The following is a 15,797-nucleotide window of genomic DNA, read 5'->3' as shown; positions in this document are numbered from 1 at the left end:
ATGTCACACTCCAGATCTTTAACTTATACCCATGCAAAAAATCACGTCGATCCGTTGCGCCGTTGCGACGTGATTGAAGGACAAACCAACAAATCAACAAACGAATAAACCAACAAACAAACACACTTTTGCATTAATTATAATAAGGGTACTGATTAATTATTATCTTTATAAATTTTACAAGCTTATGCTTGCGACTTCGTCCGCGTGGACTACACAAATTTCAAACCCTATTTCACCCCCTTAGGGGTTGAATTTTCTAAAATCCTTTCTTAGCGGATACCTACGTTACAATAACTATCTGCATGCCAAATTTCAGCCCGATCTATCTAGTAGTTTGAGCTGCACGTTGATAGATCAGTCAGTCACCTTTTCCTTTTATATATTTAGATTTTACAACTTAAAATTTGACGACTTATTTTCTGCGCACTGTACCTTAAGCCTATCTAAAGTCAAAAGTGACAAAAAGACCTTTGGGAAAAAACTGCAAAACCACTTAAACACTCGTTCATTTGCATTTGAAAATAAAAGAAAATTGCCAGCTCTAGATAGTGGCTTAAACCTCCTAAAATTGTGCATTTTTTAGAAATTTTCACTGAAAACAGCTCTAAGATAAAGTGTGCGGTTTTGCTATACACGCGTCCGGTTCCGGCGGCGCGGGGAGGCCGGGGCAAGCTTGGAAAGCTTCCAAGGGTAGATCGGGGAAGGATGTCGCGCATATTATTGTAACTTATTTGATTCCTGAAAGCGTTTGGAAGTGTTAGAAGTTAGAACTAATGGTGTGGCGACTAGTGGTGCAACTTATAAGTTTTTTTTATATATAAAAGAATAGTTGAATAGTTAATAATAAAGAGTAGTTTAAATAAAAAGAGTAGTTTTTATTGTTCCGTACCTCAAAAGGAAAAACGGAACCCTTATAGGATCACTTTGTTGTCTGTCTGTCTGTCTGTCTGTCTGTCTGTCAAGAAACCTACAGGGTACTTCCCGTTGACCTAGAATCATGAAATTTGGCACGTAGGTAGATCTTATACCTGACATTTGGGGAATAATCTGAAAACCGTGAATTTAGGGTTAGATCACACAAAAAAAAAATTGTGGTCATGAACTAATAATTAGTATTTTCAACTTTCGAAGTGAGTGACTATATCAAGTGGGGTATCATATGAAAGGTCTTCACCTGTACATTCTAAAACAGATTTTTATCTATTTTTATGCATCATAGTTTTTGAATTATCGTGCAAAATGTCGAAAAAATGCGACTGTACTACGGAACCCTCGGTGAGCGAGCCTAACTCGAACTTAGCCGGTTTTTATATAAAAGAATAGTTGAATAGTTAATAATAAAAAGTAGTTTAAATAAAAAGAGTAGTTTTTGTATATTATTTCGTGTGTAATAATTTTGCGTAGGTATACTGACTTACCGGTCACGTACCTACAGTACCTATCTATCTGTATGACTGCTGAATCAAAATACAATAACAACAAAATAAAATAAATAAAAATGTAACAGATGACCCGTAGTAGACAGTAAAACAACTAATTAAAAAACCGTTAAAAATCTCAAATCAGATAATATTCAACGTTCACTTTGATCAAAATGTTAAAAGAGAATTATCCAAATCTGAACCCTAACACGGTCGCTGGAAGGCATGAAAACGTTTAATCATCATTAATTAGTCAACGATTTGGATACGTTATATCCGTTACAAATATTTTCATCTTTCAGAGTTCCGTAGCAAAATGGCAAAAACCCTAAAGTTGCTGTTAAATAAAATCGTCCCATTAAAGGTCGATTGGTAAAATATGAAATCTAGGCATAAATCCAACAGAATTGATATGTATCTCAAATGAAAGCTTATTTACAGCATTACTAGAACTTTATTTCATAATAGCTTATGCCCGCGACTTCGTCCGCGTGGACTACACAGCCCCTATTTTACCCCTTAGCGGTTGCATTTTCAAAAATCCTTTGAACATACATATATTTGCCTGCATGTGCTCACTACTCAGTAATAGTGCCATGCAGGCGAACGTGAGATGCGAGCGCAGCGAGCGGTTCAGTTATTCTTTCATTTTTGAGTAATAATGACACGAATTTACTTATTCCTCTTGATATCTCAGCGAGATGAAGTAGCGTCGTATTACTTAGCGGAAATGCATAGATATTTAAGTGTTCTCCAAATTTATAGCACCTGAAAGTGAAGGACCTGTTACCAATGTATATGAAACATACTTCCTTGCGTTTCATCAGAACGAGTCAGTTTGTCGCATCCTCGCGTCGTCAGTGGAATATTATTATTATATTATCTTGCTTATCAGTACCCTTATTACAAATTCGAAAGTGTGTTTGTTTGTTGGTTTGTCCTTCAATCACGTTGCAACGGTGCAACGGATTGACGTGATTTTTGCCTGGGTATAGATAAAGACCTGGACAGTGACATGGGCTACTTTTTATCCTGGAAAATCAAAGAATTCCCACGGGATTTTTAAAAACGTGATTCCACGCGGACGAAGTTGCGGGCATCAGCTAGTATGCCTATAAAGTGTAGAAACGTTGCACTGCTCCTGATTCTCAGTAACTATGATGCGTTAGCTACGGAACCATAGAACAATATTTACACTCACACATGCACGTTTTATTTTATTTTCGTTAGTTTTCTTTGAAAGCCGACGACACGTAATATGGTATCCATAACCCATTCTTTATCCCGATCTTTTAAAACTGTCATCGGAGGCGGCACAGAGAAAGCAATAGAGCTGCACTCTTTTTTATTTTCTTTTCCTCTGAATATAAAGTTGTTTAGATCGATGACAAATCCTTAGATGTTGGTGTAATGTATCATTTTTTATTCCTAAAACCATGATATACGTATTATTAAACTGTCATCATGACTTAGATTTCAAAAGGAAGTGGAGTCGTTATATTGTGTTAAATTATACAGATACATATAATATGAAGTAAGGAAACTTTAAATAAAACATTGGGCACATTATGACTTACGTTTAGATTGAACCATTTTATTATAATACATTTTTTACGGTTTTCGGAATAGATAAAGTTATACATTCCAGTTTTGTTCAATTATTTCATTTATTATTCAGAATATCCAGTTACTTAATGATATTTTGGATCAATAAAGAATAAGAATGATGGATAAATAGAGAGCCGCTGGATTCAGGCGGCGCAAGACCGTGGCGTGTGAATGTCCCTACAAGAGACCTACGCTCAGCAGTGGACGTCTAGCGGTTGACAATGATGATGATGATAATGATAATTTTCTTACATTTTCTCATATAGTCTCATACAGAAACAGCTAGTTACCACCCTACCGGCAAAGCAGTGCCACCAAGCGATTTAGCGTTCCGGTACGATTCCGTGTAGAAACCGATAAGGGGCGGTGTGAGTTTAATAAAAAAAGTGTCATACCCCTTCTAAGTTAGCCCGCTTTCATCTTACGACTGCATCATTACTTACCACCAGGTGAGATCGCAGTGAAGGTCACTTGTAGTGGAAAAAAGAAGAGATTGTAAGTAAATCAAGGCTACTTCATGGCACTTTGTCCCACACATATGTTTCACACATGTCCTACATCGGTGTACAGATTCTAGCAAAGGAAACGCCAAAGAAATATGAATGATTAATCCATTGACAATTAATATTAACACTAGCTTATGCCCGCGACTTCGTCCGCGTGGACTTCACAAATTTCTAACCCCTATTTTATTCCCTTAGGGGTTGAATTTTCAAAAATCGTTTCTTAGCGGATGTTTACGTCATAATAGCTATCTGCATGCCCAGCTCCGTCCATTTGTTTGAGCTGTCTGTTGATAGATCAGTCAGTCAATCAGCTTTTCCTTTTATATAATATCAGGTTATACCTACGCATAGATTGAATATCAATTTTGGCCATTTGTTAATAAAGGGGCGTGTAAAAGATAGGTGATATCATGATCAAACGCAAATCATAACGTATCATATAAATTGTCATACTGCAAATATTTGTTATGACTATAGAGTATAGACTCATATAAATTGTCATACTGCAAATATATTTTGTTATGACTAAGAATCAAACCAGACCATTTTCACGATCATTCATGCCTTATCTCGGATTAGTCATGGCTGAATTTATTTCTCGGAAACTTTACAATTTGGTTATTAATATATTTAACAAACTACGCATCATAATCACACCACTTTTTTCTGTATTTATACCAATACTAAATCGTAAGACGGAGTGAGTCAGCTAGTCGTTAGAGACATCAAAATTTTGTCTTTAACCTAAAGGTTTATTGAAGAATGAACTTGAGCAACCTACTTTGCTTTTCATTGGTGGTCAAAGTTTAACGGTAACCAACATAACTAACCGCCTGTCATACAACTGTATCTAATTCGTAACCCTTTCTCAACTTCGGTGTAAAAGAAAAGGAGTGGCCATCATCAATAAATAGTTCTAATTTCACTCGAGCCATTCAAGACACGCGGGCCCGAGTTATTTCAGTGTTGCCATCAATTCCCGGCCCGCCCGTTCGGGGTAATTTGCCGAGACATATTCCCCCCTGATTATTTATGCCACGTTCATTGGCGCGGACGTTTTAAGTTCTTGTTCATTTTAAGATCGGCTCTTGTTCATTTTTCTGAACATTCACTGTTGTAGTTAGACCTTGTACAGACGAGGCGAATTCACCGCGAATCGATTCCCACGACTTCACGCGAAGTTACGTTGCGTTCAAAGCGTGAGCATTGGAGGACGGTTTCCACTCAGTACCTATTCACAGCTGTACGATCCAAAGATTTTCTGCGCTTATCGTAGTGCGTTCAAAAAGTGGTCAGATCAGAACACGAGAGTTTGTTGTGGGCTCTTCTCATACTTGGTCGCGTTTGGAACCCTCGTAGCTTTAGTTTTAAGTTCGCGTAAAAATTATCACCACCATAATATTATCTTACAAATCCAACAACCGACCATCAAAAAATGTAATTTAGTACCTATTTTGAATAAATTATTTGACTATTGACTATTGACTGTACAAAAACAGACTTTGTTTCGTCAAAGGTTGCCTGGAAGAGATTGCTTTAGCGATAAGGCCGCCTTTGCATGCTACAGCTATTAGATTAAGATCCTGTATTGTGTTTTTTCAATGTTTACTTTGTGTTGTGTGCAATAAAGTGTAAAATAAATAAATAAATAAAAACAGATTTCAGCCGGGCTTGTGTATCTGTTTAATCCTTTGAAAACGAGGAATATGACTATAACTGCGCATTGTACAAAACCATATCTCTGCCGACTTTGTTCATGTAATCCTGCTCAAACTACCATGTTGCAAATTCAGATTGAACTACTTGTTTGGCGCGTATAATACGTACGCGAGCGCGACTCGAGTCTGGCAAACTACACGCGATTTACGAAGTCACGCGTTGCTCGTGGACGCGATGCAATGTGTTGAGTTGTTGACGCGCAGCACCTCACCGAGCGACGCGCGTATGAATTCGCCCTTATTTCTCTCGTCCGTGGATTCGCCCGAGGAGATCGCGGCGAATTCGTTTCTTCTGGACAAGGTCTTAGCTCGGTGCTGTGTAGCGAATTGGTGACAGTGACGTTGACAGGTCCCGCCTAAACTGTTTAATGAGGTACAGATCATTTATCTTTCTGCCAGGAGTAATATATTAAAAACGTGTTCAATGGTTTGGGATAAATAAGTCGGATGATAATTAATTGCTTGTTAACTTTAGCCGGTACACAAATCAATTAAGTGCTTACACTGCCTAATTAAATCATGATAACAGATAAAAAATTCGAATAGGTACTTTAAAACTCGACTAACCGTTGCAGTTTCGTTTGTAGTTTGTAAAAGCCTTATACGGTCTGTTGAGTATTTAAAACTATATTGTAAAACTTTATTTATTTATTTAAACATCTTAAAATTAAAAATACAGGATACAATTAAAAAAACAAAGGGCGACCTTATACAGTGATATCTACAATACCACTAACAGTTTCAAACTCCATGGCGACGCAAAATGTACTGAATATTTCAAAAATATTAAACCTGATGCTCGCAACTTCGTCCGAGTGGATTAAGATTTTTAAATATCCCGTGGAAACTCTGATTATCCGGGATAAAGAATAAACTATGTCACTCTCTAGGTCTTTAACTATTTATATCCATGAAAAAAAAACAGTACGACCCGTTGCTCCGTTGCGGCGTGATTGAAGGACAAACCAACAAACAAACACACTTTCTCATTTATATTATGGTTAGTGATTTCTTCTAGATAAAATCAAAAAAATGCGAAAATTATAAGAATGTTTTCCTGAAAAACAATTTAAGTACTTTTTATTACAATTTATTAAGTTACACCACTATATCACGACTACCCTCGTTACAAAACAGTCGTAACTAACAAGTATAATACTTAATATACAAGAATAATCCGAGATTACAAAATACTTGGTCGCAAAAACTTTGTGAATTATTGCAAAACGAATGAAATAAACATTCCTTTTCATTGAAAACATTCTTATAGAAGAGATAAGGGGATTATCTACAGTGGCACAGAATTACGACATTAAGTTGGCGTTGATAACTTGATAAAGGCTTATCAAATGAATTATACTTACTAGCTGATGCCCACGACTTCGTACGCGTGGATATAGGTTTTAAAAATCCCGTGGGAACTCTTTGATTTTCTGGCATAAAAAGTAGCCTATGCGAGTGCGAGCGTGAAGTCGGTCCGTCCGCACGCTCGCATTCGCAGCCACTCGCCTTCACTCGGCGAGCGTGTAGAGCCGGTATTATAAATGCGAAAGTGTATCTGTCTGCTTATAATGGCCCATCTGCTTAACCGATTTTGACTAAATTTTATACAGAGATAGTTTGCATCCCGGGGAAAGACATACTTTTTATCCTGGAATATCAAAGAGTTCCTGTGGCATTTTTAAAACATAAATCCACGCTTACAAAATACTATAATATAAGCAGGCGAGGTTATAGGACCGAAACCAAAACAAAAGCTACTAGGCAGTCATAGATATCGGGGAGGTGTAATCTCACTTAGTACACAACAATTATTTATGTTCAAACAGCGAGCTTACGGAAGCGGGACTTACCAATCGTCATAAATCCGAAACCCCGCCTCATGCAATGAATCAATAGAACAAAATGTAATGGAGTGGGTACTAGTTTTCAAATGGAAAATAAATAATCTTTTAAAAGTTAAAAATCCAAATCGGCTAGGCAGCGTTCGGGAAGATTCGAGATGTCTTCACTTCCAAAATTTCTCAGTGATTGAAGAGCAAAGTCTTCGAACAGTGCGTGTTGTTAGTGATGACTGATGACATATGGATCCGAGACATAGTAGTTAACTATGGGTATCATAAGAAAGCTCAGCTCAGAGAGCTATGCTTGGAGTTTCTCTACATGATCAAATCAGAAGTAAGAAGATCCGTTGGAGAACCGTGCAATGGGCACGGGCAGGGCACATTGTTCGAAAACCCGACACACGTTGAGGTCCCAAGGTGCTAGAATGGCGACCTCGCATCTGAAAGCGCAGCACTAGAAGACCCTACACTAGGTTCACCTGCCCACACACACCACACGTAGTATCGGATATAATTGGTAAGAACCGGATTATAATTGGTAGGATGGTAGGAAACACTGATCTCGACAGAGTGTTTCCTACTAAAAGAAAGTACCGAGGTATTACTACTCAATGTATTTGTTGTTCCACACAAAATGCATTTATAAACTCGGTGGATTTATTTAAAGTTATTTCCCTAAACGATGGCATCATGCACAAACCCCATAGGATTTTGAATTCTAAGTCCCGGCAAATAAGATATAAAATTGAGCAAATATGTCATAATTTACCGAACAGTCGGTTACGTGAGTGATTATGCGATTTGAAGTTTACGGGTGTAATTTTTTTTATTTATTTATTACTTAAGTAGAAACTTACATATTCTTGAAGCTTTCTGAAAAAGGCTTTCTTGTTTTTCTTTCTTACTAGTATACCTAGTAAAAACCCGGCCAAGTGCGAGTCAAGCTCGCGCAACCAGGGTTCCGTACTACAGTCGTATTTCGACATTTTGCACGATAATTCAAAAACTATGATACATAAAAATAAATAATAATCTGTTTTAGAATGCACAGATGAAGCCCTTTCAAACGATACCCCACTTGATTAGTTATCTTACTTTGAAAATTGAAAATACTAATTTTTAGTTCATGACCACAATTTATTTTTTTATTGTATGATGTAACCACAAATTCACGGTTTTCAGATTTTTCCCCTAATGTCTGCTATAAGACCTACCTACCTGCCAAATTTCATGATTCTAGGTCAACTGGAAGTACCCTGTAGGTTCTTGACAGGCCGACAGACAGACAGACAACAAAGTGATCCTATAAGGGTTCCGTTTTTCCTTTTGAGGTACGGAACCCTTTCTTGATGCGTATAAGTGCAAGGCATACACGCAAGTAACTAAGTTGATTATTATTTATCACTTACATTGGAGTGTTTCTAGCAGAAAAGGGTGCAAATCAAAATTTCGCAAAAATAATAATCAATCATCGTCTTATTCCGTCATTTCATTAATTGACGAATGAGAAAGCACTAAAAAAATAAAAAAATGGTCAAGTGCGAGTCGGATTCGTACAGAAAGTACGAATAATGGTAAAAGTAATCACTTTTTTTTAAAATTTCCATGGTGGTAATTTTTCATTTTTAGGGTTCCGTACCTTAAAAGGAAAAACGGAACCCTTATAGGATCACTTTGTTGTTTGTCTGTCTGTTGGTGCGGGGCGTTCCTCCCCGATTGCCATCTCGATCTGTCGCGTACTATACCTACCAACAACAACCGTAGTCGTATGCCAAAGTTGAGTTTAAGCATACTAACCCAACTATCTATAATTTAAATGTACCTGCCGTAAATTTTTTTTTTGGAATGAAAAAATAGACAGGTAAGCTACTATATACTTACCTAATATAAAAAAAAACTTTCTGTCCCGTAAACCTCTCAAGCAATAATCCTTTGCCTACAAAGTGACAATTTAAAAAAGCAAAATGTCAAACAAGCGATCCGGTTCCGCATTTAAAATTATACTTCCCGCCTTAATAGTCGGAACGTGCTTTCTCCACAGATACCCAATATAGAACTTAAGTCGCGTACATACACAGGGCGATTATGTAGCTTTTCCCATATCATGGTACACGTGCTATCCATCAGTACATATTAAACAATATTTATGGTAATTTACGGCTGCAGTACATTGGCCCAATGAGTTAAGTGTCGGCCTGTGTGTAAAATGCTTATTGCGAAATGCGATAATATCTTTTGATGTTTATAATAAAACCACAGTAGGAAAGCCAGTGACAGTCGCTCAAAAGTTGCCAGCACGTAAATTGGTTTGAGCAAATGGACGTAAATTGCCCGTGCACTCGTTTGCCGAGTCCATCCATCCATCCATCAGCCTGTTTGCATCCACTGCTGGACATAGGCCTTTTCAAGAGCGCGCCACCAAACACGGTCCTCAGCCTTCCTCATCCACCCGCTCCCCACCACCTTCTTCAGGTCAACGGTCCAGCGAGCTGGAGGTTGTCCCACACTGCGCTTACCGGTTTTACGCGGTCTCCACTCCAGAACACGTCTGCCCCATCGGCCGTCGGTTCTGCGACAGACATGAGCTGCCCATTGCCACTTCAGCTTGCTAATTCTTTGAGCTATATCGGTCACTTTTGTTCTTCTGTTTGCCGAGTGCTTTGGGGTAATGGTCAATTCTAAGTTACAAAGTTTGGAACATCAGCGCAAAGTTGCCTGTTTATCGGTATTCTACAGGATATATTTCTGATAGTGTGCCCAAGAACTGTTTGATCTGGTTCCTCCTTCACCTTTCTATTATCGTACCACAAAGTCTGCACCTGTACGTAGTCGAAATTACACCGACACGTACCTACTAAGCGATTTGTATCATTTTTGATTCGAACCGCTAGGATACTGGGAACGCTTTTCCAGCATCAGTTTTCCCCTTCAATTTTAATATGGGTACCTTCAAGTCAACATTGAATAAGCATCTACCAGGCAAACGCGCTCCATATTAGGCTGCATCATGACTTGCCAGCAAGCAGCTGCACGATTGCGGTAAAATGACAGCTACAATGTCACGATCGCAGTCACCTCTGATTGGTTGACGCTCGCTTACTATTGGCCACAATGCATTCTTGCAACAAGAATCGCACAAATTCAGCGAATAAAAACAATTGAGATTGTAATAATGATTGATGCAGGTTTTACGAAATCGACCTACTGGTCTGCTTGCAGCCAAGCGCTATCAAGCGCTAAGTCAATAAATTAAAAAAAAAATCTACAATACTTTTGAAAACACTTGTACCTATAGTTAAACATGGTAAATAAAAACGCTAGCAGAATTCAAAAAACATGGTCACCAAGACAGATGGTCGAAGATGGATCACATTTCAAGAAGTCTAATACGACGACGATATTATCTTGATAAATAACTTCTTTTAAAAGACAAGCCCTAGACCATTTACTTAAATGTCAAAATTGCAAGTTATGACGGCAAAAGATAACTAGAATCCTTGCCTGTTTAGTAAAAAGGACAATGAAAATCGATCAATATGACAACGCTTTCAAATAACATGACAGGAGCTTATTTATTATTTTTTATATAAAAAAGCGCATAAAACGCTAACAATGTGACACCACCTTTAATCGTCGACTTTTTCACAAATCCCCGCCTCAGCCAGTTAGCGCCATCTGTCATCGTGTTTGACAGTTGACAGTGAGTCGGCTTAAAAATAGAATGATTTCAAAGACGCGCAGCCGTGCGCTTGGGGAAAGTCATAATAATTTATTGAAAACTAAGTAAGAAACTATAACAGAAAAGCTAAAAGAAAGGCGAAAACTGCAACTAAAGTCACAGAATACTTAATAGTAGGTACCTTACAGGGAAGCTTCACTCCGCAAAGACGTATAAATAGCGACTCTTGTTACGACGCAATAAAGTGCAATTCAGCTCGCACAACGCTGCGGCCTAAAATTTAACAAACGCCTCTCTTTCCTTCGCGTTGACTTCTCACTTTATGAGGTAAAACTTATGCGAGAGCCATCGAAGGAGCACGCCGCCTTTGATATATTTCTCGAGTGACGTGACCAAGTGAACCCTGCTTACTAAAGTCATCATCATCATCATGATCAGCCCATCACGGTCCACTACTGAGCACAGGTCTCCTCTCAGAAGGCGAACTTCGCACACCTTTGACAACATTATGGAGAACTCTCAGGCATGCTAGTTTCCTCAGGATGTGTTCCTTCACCGTTAAAACAAGTGATATACCTATTGCTAAAACGCACATAAAGTCAATACAGGCTGTGATAGCCTAGTGGTTAGCACGTCTGCCTTCTAATCGGAGGTCGGCGGTTCGATCCCGGGCACGCACCTCTAACTTTTCGGAGTTATGTGCGTTTTAATTAATTAAATATCACTTGCTTTAACGGTGAAGGAAAACATCGTGAGGAAACCTACATGCCTGAGAGTTCTCCATAATGTTCTCAAAGGTGTGTGAAGTCTACCAATCCGCACATGGCCAGCGTGGTAGACTATGGCCAAAACCCTTCTCACTCTGAGAGGAGACCCGTGCCTTGTAGTGAGCCGATTATGGGTTAATCATGATGATGATGACATAAAGTCAGAGTGCGGCCGACGGCTTATTCACTAAGGCTAATCGCTCGCTAAAACATAATACTAAGGGCTGATATTTCAATCATCAAATAACTTTTATCCGAGGGATAAAGAGGTTTTGACAGTTTTTGTATATAGAAAATCTGTCAATACGTCAAACCTATTCGTCAGTTAAAGTTCATCTGGCGATTAAAAAATCAGCCCCTAAACTAAAATCGAATCAGTTGTTCCTTAGACCAAACTGTATCTCGAATAGTTTCTAGCCTCACAGACCGATTCCTAAATTCCAGTAAGTATATTATGTGATAGTTAATGGAACAGTAAAGCCCACGGCGATATACCAGGGAACTCACAGTGGTATGCCGCATGAACCAAACCGCTGCGGTCGGGGCGGGCGTGTGTACCAACCCGTAATTACAGGCATTGTTGTGGTCAACTACAACTGTTGTGTAACCCACTGGTATCAAAAGCGATTTTGTACCGGAGGAATTTGATTTACCTGCAGGGTGATTCGCTAATTCAGGTTCTAACACTGAATGATAGGAACGAAGCTCATTTTTTAATCCGTTGAAGGTTTTCTACGAAAAAAATTTTAAATATCACCCAGTGAAGCAGCAATGTAGAACAAACCAACCTCAGTGGCTATCATTAATTAGTGTTAGACAATGAGATAGAGAATCACCTAGCTGGTCTGTTTTGCTCATCATCATCATAATCATCCCAACGATGTCATTACTGAGCACGAGTCTCCTCTCAGAATGAGAAGATTCAAGGGTATGGCCATAGTCCACCACGCTGGCCAAGTGCGGATTGGCAGACAACGGTTTTACTCTTTCTTAGTATATTAAGTTATAGTTAATGGAATGTTAAATCTTGCAGTAGATATTGTAGGCCAACAGGGATATACCAGCGAACCCACAGTGGTATGCCGTATGAACCAAACCGCAGCGGTCGGGGCGGGCGTGTGTACCAACCCGTAATTACACGCATTGTTGTGGTCAACTACAACGGTTGTGTAATTCACTGGCATCAAAAGCGATTTTGTACCGGAGGAATTTGATTTACCTGGTCTGTTTTACTCATCATCATCATAATTAACCTAATGCCGTGTCATTACTCGAGCCTCCTCTCATAATGAGAAGGTTCAAGGGTATAGCCATGGTCCACTACGCTGGCCAAGTGCAGATTGGCAGACAACTGTTTTACTCTTTCTTAGTATATTATGTAATAGTTAAAGTCTGCAGTAGATATTGTTATTTGTAGGTCAACATGGATATACCAGCGAACCCACAGTGGTATGCCGTATGAACCAAACCGCAGCGGTCGGGGCCGGCGTGTGTACCAACCCGTAATTACAGGCATTATTGTGGTTAACTACAACTGTTGTGCAATCTACTGGCATCAAAAGCGACTTTGTACCGGAGGAATTTGATTTACCTGGTCTGTTTTACTCATCATCATCATAATTAACCTAATGCCGTGTCATTACTCGAGTCTCCTCTCATAATGAGAAGGTTCAAGGGTATAGCCATGGTCAGCGGCGTGCAGCTCATAGAAGCATAAACGCACTGCTTACCCTCATTGTAAGAAATCAATGCTTACTTTTTCATTATAACCTGCCGTAAAACAAGTTCATACCTAAATGCATACCCTGGCTTTAACTCCTCTGCACGCCACTGGCCATGGTCCACTACGCTGGCCAAGTGCAGATTGGCAGACAACTGTTTTACTCTTTCTTAGTATATTATATAATAGTTAAAGCCTGCAGTAGATATTGTTATTCGTAGGCCAACAGGGATATAGCAGCGAACTCACAGTGGTATGCCGTATGAACCAAACCGCAGCGGTTGGGGCGGGCGTGTGTACCAACCCGTAATTACACGCATTGTTGTGGTCAACTACAACTGTTGTGTAATTCACTGGCATCAAAAGCGATTTTGTACCGGAGGAATTTGATTTACCTGATCTGTTTTCCTCTTTAGGAATTAAGTAGTATTCCTAATTAGTCTATAAGTAGTTTTATTTTTTTAGTTTTTAATATAGTATATATTTTTTCTTTGTATTGTTTTGTGAGCTACATAAACTTTTATTTATTTACTTAGATAATAATGAAAAAAATGGTCTTAAATTATTTTTATTCATCTCCGTCGGTGTAAACTTGGAAAGTGGGCGAAGACGTGGGCACGTCTTTTCTAACAGGTAATACTCAGTAAATAATATTTTTAATTAAGTAGGAATTATAGCTATTTTTAGTCTGTTTCTCTTTAGAGATTATGCATATATCTTCTATACTAATATTATAAATGCGAAAGTGTGTCTGTTTGTCTGTCTGCTAGCCTTTCACGGCCCATCCGTTCAACCGATTTTAACTAAATTTGGTACAAAGATAGCCTGCATCCCGGGGAAGGACATAAGCTACTTTTTATCCCGAAAAATCGAAGAGTTCCCACGGGATTTCTAAAAACCTAAATCCACGAGGACGAAGTCGCGGGCATCATCTAGTAGAAAATATTTAAATTGATCGTAGTCTAGGGCTAACTAGTATCTGAATAAAATAATAGCTTGCAGTTCTTTTCTTAGTCGCGGTCACTTCTTCACATTTACAAAGTCTAAAAATATTTCCTACTACACTCTACAGACACAAATTATATCAAACAATAATACATGTAATTGTGTACAAATTGTAGGACAGGCCCGGTTGGGACGCGATTCGTGGTGCCCAATTTATTTTATTGCCTCACCGAATTAACTATCACCTTCGGAAGGTTCGGCCCCATTCGCCTAAACATATTTTTCTTATCCATAAGGAGGACAAAAACTAACTCCGTAATAAATTAAAACGACAAAAATATTTAGTACACTCGCGAAAGTCAACTAGATGTTTTGATGTACATGCGGCCAAGTTGGACACAGGCCTTCCCGAGATCCATAACCCATTATGGAAGCTGGTCCACCCCCCTGCTCTTCCAGGTTACTTAGAAAAAGACGCGCAGAATCGAGAACCTCCTACTTTTTGGATATCAGTTTAAAAGTTTAACTACGTACACTCATAATAAAATTTAAGAACTGCATAAAATTCAAAAATATTATAAAATTTAAGAAACCAGCTGCGCGATTGCGGGAGAATGACAGCTACAATGTCACGATCGCAATCACCTCTGATTGGTTGACGCTCGCTCACTATTGGCTACAATGAGGCTACAATGCATTGTTGCAACAAGAATAGCACAAATTCATCCAATCACAACAATTGAGATTGTAATAATGATTGATGCAGGTTTCCCGCAATCGAAGTGCTGATTCAGGAATAGTTTGCAGTATTAATACTGGGGATTATAGTTCTACCCGAATAAGAACAATATATAAAATAGGAAACACTAAAGGCTCCTCTGTTACGGTAATCTTCAGGTGATATAATTCCACTTTTAATTCCACTTAAATCAGTGATCGGTAGTTAGGTTTATCACTCAGTTGATCAAAGTGGAATACCCTACTAACTTTCCTTAACTTTCTAAAAATCCTGCTAAAACTTTTCAATAGATTTTTTGTATGAAATAATTTTATTAAATATTCTTTAGACTTTTAATATGATGTCAAAAGATAAATTTGAGCGAGTGTGCATCGAACCGTGGAGTGCTTATAAAAAATATTTTTTGTGTATAGACCACTTTTTTCGGGTCGAAATCATAATGAGTGTTCGGATTTATACGACTTCACGATGAATATCAAATTGGTCCAGATGTTCCCAATTTATTCATTTCACACCATATTCGAGAGCAAAAATAAAATTTAAATCACTCATGAATACACGACTTTATTATGAAACTGTGCATCCAATAAGCAAGCAAGAGAAAGAGGCTGCATGCAACGTTTCCTTTTTTAAAGTACCAGACCACACGGTCAAAAAATCTAAATATAATAAAGGTGATTGACCTATCAACGCACAGCTCAAACTATTGGACGGATCGGGCTGAAAGGCATGCAGGTAGCTATTATGACATAGACATCCGCTAAGGAAGGATTTTTGAAAGTTTAACTCTTAAAGGGGTAAAATAGGATTTCGATAGCATATATTTTATTATATTCGAGCATAAGCT

The 15,797-nt window shown here is 38.5% G+C and overlaps 2 protein-coding genes across 4 annotated transcripts in view; both read right to left on the bottom strand.

The window, feature by feature from the left end:
• The window catches only part of LOC117985109 (uncharacterized), a 205,196-nt gene that overhangs the window by 152,985 nt on the left and 36,414 nt on the right, over positions 1–15,797 (bottom strand). The gene's annotated exons all lie outside the window — the stretch shown is intronic.
• The window catches only part of LOC117985573 (uncharacterized), a 240,469-nt gene that overhangs the window by 216,442 nt on the left and 8,230 nt on the right, over positions 1–15,797 (bottom strand). The window contains exon 1 of one of the 2 annotated variants that reach the window (XM_069501023.1): positions 3,476–3,487. The exons of the other annotated variant lie outside the window; for it this stretch is intronic. The gene's annotated coding sequence lies outside the window, so the exon portion shown is untranslated. Of the gene's footprint in view, positions 1–3,475; positions 3,488–15,797 lie in introns of those variants that run through there. 2 annotated transcript variants of the gene reach the window in all.

Source organism: Maniola hyperantus, chromosome 9 (genome assembly GCF_902806685.2).
Source record: "Maniola hyperantus chromosome 9, iAphHyp1.2, whole genome shotgun sequence".
Lineage (NCBI taxonomy): Eukaryota > Metazoa > Arthropoda > Insecta > Lepidoptera > Nymphalidae > Maniola > Maniola hyperantus.
The sequence above is the reverse complement of the archived record's forward strand: the minus strand, read 5'-3'. Positions and strand labels throughout refer to the sequence as shown.